At 43.1% G+C, this 8,585-nt stretch overlaps 1 long non-coding RNA gene across 1 annotated transcript; it reads right to left on the minus strand.

The window, feature by feature from the left end:
- Positions 1-1,693: 1,693 nt before the first annotated feature.
- LOC142402003 (uncharacterized) lies at positions 1,694-2,632 on the minus strand. Its single transcript, XR_012773258.1, has 2 exons — positions 2,577-2,632; positions 1,694-2,508 (listed from the first exon to the last, which is right to left on the minus strand). It is a non-coding gene; the product is annotated as an uncharacterized LOC142402003 (long non-coding RNA).
- Between the last annotated feature and the right edge of the window lie 5,953 nt (positions 2,633-8,585).

The raw sequence follows: 8,585 nt of genomic DNA on the forward strand, positions 1-8,585 counted from the left end.
CAAGTAAAAGTAAAAAGTATAGAGATTTAAAACTACTCCGAGAAGTATAACTTTTTCAAAAGCTTACTCAAGGAAATGTAACTCATTACTACCCACCTCTGGTCCTGATCTTAATGGGCATCAATGGGTTTGAAGTCGCAGACACAGTGAGGATGAAAACCAGATGAATCAGGGGTGGAAAAGTGAGCTTTCAATCAGAATATTGCTGGTTTGATCCCAAACTTCCCCCCATTGTGTTGCTCACTCACAGGTTGTTTTGGATAAAAGTGTCTGTTAGAACAAATGAATAAAACAGGCTGCCAGCTTCCAGGCATGAAACCATCTGACATCAGCGGATTGAGAGGAGAAATCCTCAGCCGCAGCACTTTTAGCTTAAAAACAGGAGATTCAACAATAAGTTCTTCTGAGGTGACCAGGTGAGCTACCAGGAAACTATAAAGCTGGATTTACAGCCGACCCGCGACGTCATAATGACGTTTCAGGGCCTTGAAAAGACGGCGCAGCGCGTTGTCGTGCACCAGTCGATTTTTGTAACTTGGCTGCGCCGAGAACGACAAACCAGATGGACCAATGTGAGACCAGGCTCAGTCAGGAGGTGCGTTTGTACAGGCAGCTGTACGAAACTGCAGGGAAACAGCACAGGGACCAAGTAAACTCCCAAAACTGGTGGACAGAGATTGGCAGAACTTTGGGGAAAGAGGGAGAGTTTTGTAAGAATGTGTGGAAGAAGCTACGGGACAGATACGTGAAGGCAAAGAAGAGGGCAGAGACTCCAAGTGGTGATGCCGGGGGCTTCAGACCTTCACCTCTATTGACTGAATCGTCTTGGCTCACGAACTTCATGAAAAACACAGAAACACACGAAGCATTTCATCTTCCAGAAACTGCAGCAGCATCATTGATGACAGTGTTCCTGCTCTTCATCGTTTTCTTCTCCACTTTCGTGGTTGTAGAGTAGCGGTAACCTTCACGTAGCAGCGCCACGGAGAAGATTGCAACTACTGGAGCATCGACTCGCACCACCGTATATAGCCGGCTCGAAATCGTGACGTCATCAATACCGCTTAAAGGGATAGTTCGCCTCTTTTGACATGAAGCTGTATGACATCCCATATTAGCAACATCATTTATGAACATCTTCTTACCCCCTGCTGCGTCCTGTGAGCCGAGTTCCAGCCTCGTTTTGGTGTTGATGAAGGTAGTCCGGCTAGTTGGCTGGGGTTTAAAAAATAAAGCGTTTTGCTTCTCAGAACAATATGTGTTCAAAAGAGTAATACATTTGCATCACAAAATCGTTCTCCAGGAAAAAGTCAGACCTCACAATCTCTTGGCCCTATTTTCTCTCCCTACGTATCACTGCCTGCTGCCTGCTGCCTGCTGCCGACAGCCGCGCCTGTTATGGTGTTTGCTGCTCGAAAGCAGGCGACTGCTCGGTCTGCACTTCGGTCTGCGCGGTCTACACAGCAGGCAGTGAGAGGTGAGAGGAGAGACGAGCTGAAGAGAGCACTTTGAATTGTTTTGTACATGAAATGTGCTATACAAATGTGGCAGCCGAGCAGACTAAGTTAAGCTCAAATGGTTTTCGGTGTGATCCAACAACGCCACTCCAGGAATTTCACCCAGAGAATTATTAAGTTTAGGTTCAAGGACACGCAGGTTCAATATACTAGGAATGAGAAGACGTAGTTCGATGTTTATACAAAAAGATCTAGTTTTTATTATAATAGTTGTCTTTTTATAATACGATTTAAAAACATTCATACAGAAAAATTAAAGAAGACCTAAACAGTGCTGAGCGTGACTGGGGAAACAGGGGCTAGTGAGAAGGGGGGCAGAATCCTAACTAAAATATATAAAGAAACAACAAACCAACTTAAAGGCACCAAAATGTGAGAACTCAAATCCCAAAGGAACACAGCAAAAAAAAGGGGGAAGACCACCAGCCGGACCACCAGCACCCAGCCACCAGACGCCAGCACTGAGAAGGAGATAAACAAATCTTAATAATGGTCAATTTAGTAACTGAAAAAGAAATAAACAAAACCAAAATACAAATGTACTCCAAAAGAAAACAATATACAAATTATCTCAAAGTAGCTAACAAAGAAAACAAAACAGAAACTAAGGGAGTGTAACCTCAAAATCAATTAAAACTGCCAGACACCCTCCGTGCGTCAGGCACAGCGCTCAGACCGCCGTCCGTCGGCGCCAGGCGCAGCCGTTAAGGCTGAAGCACTAGACGATTACAACATTAAAACAGGGAATCCCAAGCAAGACCTTGTTCAGGCAATACTTATCGGCGATAGATAAAAACCCCGAGCAGGTTGGACGAACTGTCAGTCAGTAAAGCAGGATCAGAAGCTCCGTGCAGAGCAGCAGGATAAAAGCTCCGTGCAGAGCAGCAGTGTCTCCAGCCTACCGGTCAGTGCGCCCAGAATTACAACGGCATCTTATGATGACACGCTCCGGAGGAGGAGAGGACGATCCAGGCGGCAGTACACCTGTTAACTGAGCATACTAGCGTTAGCCCTAAAATGTAGCATATATACAGAGACACAGAGAGATCAAACACTCACCACCGCGAGGGGAGACAGCACCCCGAGAGCCATTGGAGCCAGGGATGCATAACGGCCACCACTGCAGCAACAACAACTAATCAGCACACCAGAGAGACCAAAAGGTGAACATGCCGCGAGAGCAGCAGACATACCTTGTCGAGAAAATGACCCCTAACCCGGAAGCAGACAATTCAATGGAAGCAGACAGGGAAAGCATGAGGGAGGGCTCCTTTTATACTGCCACTCCTCTGATTGAATAATTGACAGCATGCCTACAGGCAGGTGAGGGAACTGGTCATGCATCTATGCTGCTACACAAATAAATTTGATTTGATTCGATTCGAGAAGACAGAAGGGAGCCCACCAGAGACCAAAGGCTCCTCTCCTCCGTCCTCCTAACTGGTTCAGAGCCAAATATTCTAAGGATGTCTTGATCTGTTTTTTAAAATGCATGTGGAGGTGAGAGGATTAAGGAGAGAGGAGGCGAGTGTTCGAAGGGCTCGTTAGTCCTGCACTTTAAACTGATTTAAAAGTAAATATTTACAGATTTTATCCCCGTCTGACATGAAGCTGTAAGCTGAGAGAGAACCACGGTTAGGAGGAATAGATGGTTTACTCACATCTGTGGTGGGTTTCATCTCTTTGTGAGGATTTTACAGATGTTTGGAAACCTCTGCTCATCTTTTGCTGGTTGCAGACTCTTTGTGGGCGTTTCGGTGGTCACATTGATCCGTTTTGTGTCTCCGTTGCAGCCGGATGATTAATTTTCAAACAACAGCATTTGGTCGACAGATTCATCAACTGCAGGCAGCTCTGACACATCTGATGAAGCAGAGTTTCCCTGTAACGCAGCAGGTGTTCCGCTTCAAAGTGTTTGTCTCAGTTCAGACACTCTCAGCATGTGGAACTATAATAGGTCACCTATTAATAAAACACAGACTCCTCTGTACAGCTGTTGGTGTGACTGTGATGCTGTCAGAGAGGATCATCGGCATCCTGGAGGATCCACATCTTCTGTACGTGAGCTACAGTAACTGTGGACAGAGAACGGGCTGGAAGCCCCAAAGTCAAAGTGAGAGATGTCTCTAAAAGGTCTTCTGGGACTTCCAGATAAACAAGGTGACGGCCAGAGATGGGGACTCGAGCTGTTTTAATGACTTGTGACTTGACTTGACAAAAAAGAAAAGACTTGAGACTTGACTCGAACTTGGAAGTTAAAGACTCGGCACTTGACTTGACTTGAGACACGATGACTTGAATGACTTGAGTGTTATTCAGTTCATGTTTTCAGTTTGAATATAAAATTATTAAATTAATTAAAAAAATAATATGGATGACCCGGTAGGAGCGCAGGCTGAGAATGGTGTTATGATTGGATCACTACCCTGTCAATCAGTCATGCCCTCTCTGCATTCCTTAAGTGTTTATTAGAGAGAATAAACTCATATCAGATATGCATCAACATGTCAGCGGGAGGGGGACCGAGAGTCATTGTCTTCGGCTTTCGTAATTACCATTTTGACGGCAAAAGACGAACAGCACAGTGCAAGACATGCGGCATCAACATCTCAGACAGCCAGACGACAACTTCCAACTTTGTTCGTCATTTGAAGATCCATTCTGACCAGTAAGTGCTTTTATAATTAGCTAATATTATCCTGTTAGCCTAGTCGGTAGTTAGCTAACGTTAGCTTGATATGATACGGGGTGGACAGGTTGGACACATTGGCCAATGATGTTTACTGACAGTTACTTATATCTCTGTGTTTTCACTTTATTAAGATCAGATTCTGCAGGTAAAATTGCAATAATAAGGTGACTTGACTTGACCAAGAAAAAATTACTTGAGACTTGAAAGTTTCATACCATTGTCAATTGTTAGACATTTATTTTACTGTCCTCATGTATGTATGCTCTCCTCTTTGTGTTATAATGTGTTTAGGCAAGGCAAGGCAAGGCAAGGCAAGGCAAGGCAAGGCAAGGCAAGGCAAGGCAAGGCAAGGCATCTTTATTTATATAGCGCATTTCATACCACAGGCAACTCAATGTGCTTTACATAAAGACAAGGCATTTAAAAGAACAGCATAAAGCAGCAATTTAAAGAGAAAAAAAAATAAAATGAAAATTAAAAACACAGTTAAAAGCAATCAAAGAAGAGGGGAAAAAGAAAGATATAAACTCAACCATACGCACAACGAAAGAGAAATGTTTTTAACCTGGATTTAAAAGTGCTTACAGTTGGGGCTGATTTCAGTTCTGCTGGTAGTTTGTTCCAGTTGTGTGCAGCATAACAGCTAAAAGCTGCTTCACCGTGTCTAGTTTGAACTCTGGGCTCCACAATCTGACCTGAGTCAGCAGAACTCAGAGCTCTGCTGGGTTTATACTCTGCTAGCATGTCATTCATGTATTCTGGACCTAAACCATTCTGTGATTTGTAGACGAGTAGCAGAACTTTAAAATCTATTCTGTATCTGACCGGGAGCCAATGTAAAGACTTGAGAACTGGGGTGATGTGATGTGATCTCTTTGTTCTGGTTAAAACTCGGGCTGCAGCGTTTTGAATGAGCTGCAGCTGTTTGAGACTCTTTTGGGGGAGTCCAGTCAGAAGACCATTACAGTAGTCAAGTCTGCTGGAGATGAAAGCATGAATCAGCTTCTCCTGATCTATTTGGGACATGAAACCCTTAATTCTGGATATGTTCTTAAGTTGATAAAAGGCTGATTTGGTGACTGATTTGATATGATTGTTGAAGGTCAGGTCTGAGTCTATCAGAACGCTGAGGTTCCGGACTTGGTCTTTAGTTTCTAGAGACAGTGACTCAAGATGTTTACTGACAGCAAACCTCTTCTCTTTGTTGCCAAACACAATGACCTCAGTTTTTTCTTGATTTAACTGAAGGAAATTTTGGTTCATCCACTTTTTGACTTGCTCTAAGCAGTCGCACAATGACTCTATAGGACTGCAGTCATCTGGAGACAGTGCGAGATATATCTGTGTGTCATCTGCATAGCTGTGGTAGTTGACTTTAGAGTTCTTCAGAATTTGACCCAGAGGCAGCATGTATAGAGTGAACAGAAGGGGTCCAAGAACTGACCCCTGAGGAACTCCACATGTCATAGCCACTCGATCAGATTGATTACTTCCAATAGTCACAAAATAACTCCGCTCCTCCAAGTAGGACCTGAACCATTCTAGGACTGTCCCGCTGAGTCCTGCCCAGGTTTCCAACCTGTTCAGCAGTATACTGTGATCCACAGTGTCAAATGCAGCACTGAGATCCAACAATACCAGAACTGACACCTTGCCTGAGTCAGTGTTCAACCTTATGTCATTTAACACTTTAATAAGATTCGTTTCTGTACTGTGGTGAGGTCGGAAGCCTGACTGAAATTTGTCAAGGAGTCCACTGGAGTTCAAGAAGTTACTGAGTTGATTAAAAACCACTTTCTCAACAATCTTGGCTATAAAAGGAAGATTTGAGATGGGTCTGTAGTTGGTTAAAATGGAAGCATCCAATGTTCTCTTTTTTAGGAGTGGCTTGATGGCAGCTACTTTTAAGGGTTTAGGAAACGTGCCTGATTGAAGTGAGCAGTTTATTATTTGCTGCAAATCTGTTTGGACAGAGCTTACAATAGTTTTAAAGAAGTCAGATGGCATTGTGTCAAGACAGGATGTCGATGGTTTAAGATGCTGGACTGTTTCTTCTATGTTTTTTTGGTCAACTGTATTGAATTCTGACATCATAGTTGATTGATTCCTAGGTGGTTTTAAGGATTGCGTCATTTTATTATTTTGCTGATTTATGTTGATATTTAGCCTTATAGATTTGATTTTTTCATTGAAAAAACAAGCAAATTCATTGCATTTTTCTGTGGAACAGAGTTCTGAAACTATCTGTTTTGGGGGGGTTGTCAGCTTATTAACCATAGCAAACAGAGCACGAGTGTTGTTGGTGTTCTTATTAATCATTTCAGATAAGTGTTGCTGTCTAGCCCGGAGTAACCCGTGGTTAAAATTACAAAGACTTTGTTTGTAGAGGTCATGGTGAATTTGAAGTTTAGTTTTTCTCCATTTACGCTCTGCTTTCCTGCATTCTGTTTTCAAGGCCTTTATCATCATAGTGTTCCTCCATGGTGTTCGCTTTCTGCTCAAGATCATCTTATTTTTAACAGGTGCAACAGTATCCATGACATTTGAGATTTTCAAGTTAAAGTTATCTAAGAGTTCATCAACTGTCTCTGCACTCGCAGTTGATGACATAGCTATAACTTCCATAAACTTAGCACTGGTATTCTCATTTATGTACCTTTTTCTAACAGACACACGGGTTAACTGAATGTTTGGAGTTAACTGTAAGTCAGAGAACACACAGAAATGATCAGAGAGCGCCAAGTCCTTGATATCAACAGAAAAAATGTCAACACCTTTAGAGATAACCAGATCCAGTGTGTGGCCTCGAGTATGTGTGGGTCCATTCACATGTTGAAGGAGGCCAAAAGTGTGAAGTAGAGAGCAGAGTTCTTTGGCATTAGTGTCCATGTTATTGTCCATGTGAATGTTAAAATCCCCAGTTATGATAAAAAAGTTATAGTCAGTGCAGATAACTGACAGCAGTTCAGCAAACTCATCAAAGAAAGTTCCTGGGTATCTTGGTGGTCTATAAATGATTAGGAAGATAACTTTTGGATCCCCCTTTACTAAAAAACAGAGATATTCAAAAGAGCTAAAATCACCAAGTAAAATTTCTTTGCACTGAAAGACTGATTTAAAAATGGCGGCAACTCCCCCCCCGCCCTTCTTACCACTTCGACACTTATTGATAAAACTGAAATTTGTTGGTGCGGCCTCATTGAGAATGGTATCACAGCTACATTCAGTCAGCCATGTTTCACTAAGAAATAAAAAGTCTAGATTATAGGTCATGATCATGTCATTTACTAAGAGGGATTTGTTGGCTAGTGATCTGATATTGAGTAGGGCTAATCTCGTGGAGACAACAGGTGATACTGGTGCGTTTCGGGGTTGACACACTGTATCAGGTGGTTGACGCTTTGCTTTGCGGTAAGACGTATTGCATCACTTCCTGTTACCTTGCTTGTGCACTGTGGAATTTCTTGCTCCGCTTGGACTACTGATAATCACTTTATTTCTATCTATAACTTACACAATTTTGCATAGCTAAACTCTACAGCTTACCGTTCTGTTCTAATACACTCCTACAGATCTTTAATCTTTATTCTCACTTTTTAACAGTGTGTCTGGTTCTCTAGCGTAGCATGGCTACCAGTTCTCTCCCTCTATCTCCTGCTTTCACCTGCTCCGTGTGTCAGATGTTTAGTTACTCCTCTGCCTCCTTTAGCGATAATGGTAGCCTACATGTAACAAATGTAGTCTTTTTGTAGTTTTGGAGGCGAGGTTATCTGAATTGGAAGCTCGGCTCTGCACTGTTGAAAATCAACCGATAGCGAGCCAGGTCCCTTTAGCCAGTGTGGAGCCACCTAGCGTAGCTAGCTCAATTAGCCTCCCCCTAGCAGAACCTGAGCAGCCAGGATTACAGGGTGGCTGGGTGACTGTCAGGAAGAGGCATAGCTCTGAAGTCAAGCCCGTTGTTCACCATCGACCTGTCCACGCTTCTAACAGATTTTCCCCACTCAGCGACACACCCGCTGAGGACAAAACCCTGGTAATTGGCAGCTCCATAGTCAGAAACATGGCATTAGAGACACCAGCGGCCATAGTCAAATGCATTCCAGGGGCCAGAGCGGGCGACATAGAATCCTATTTAAAACTGCTGGCTAAGGATAAACGTAAATATGGTAAAATAGTTATTCACGTCGGCGTTAATGACACCCGGTTGCGCCAATCGGAGGTCACTAAAATTAATGTTGCATCGGTGTGTAATTTTGCCAAAACAATGTCGGACTCCATAGTTTTCTCTGGACCCCTGCCAAATCTGACCAGTGATGACATGTTTAGCCGCATGTCCTCCTACAATCGCTGGTTGTCTAGATGGTGTCCAGCAAACA

This window comes from Odontesthes bonariensis, chromosome 16, assembly GCF_027942865.1.
Source record: "Odontesthes bonariensis isolate fOdoBon6 chromosome 16, fOdoBon6.hap1, whole genome shotgun sequence".
Taxonomy (NCBI): Eukaryota; Metazoa; Chordata; class Actinopteri; order Atheriniformes; family Atherinopsidae; genus Odontesthes; species Odontesthes bonariensis.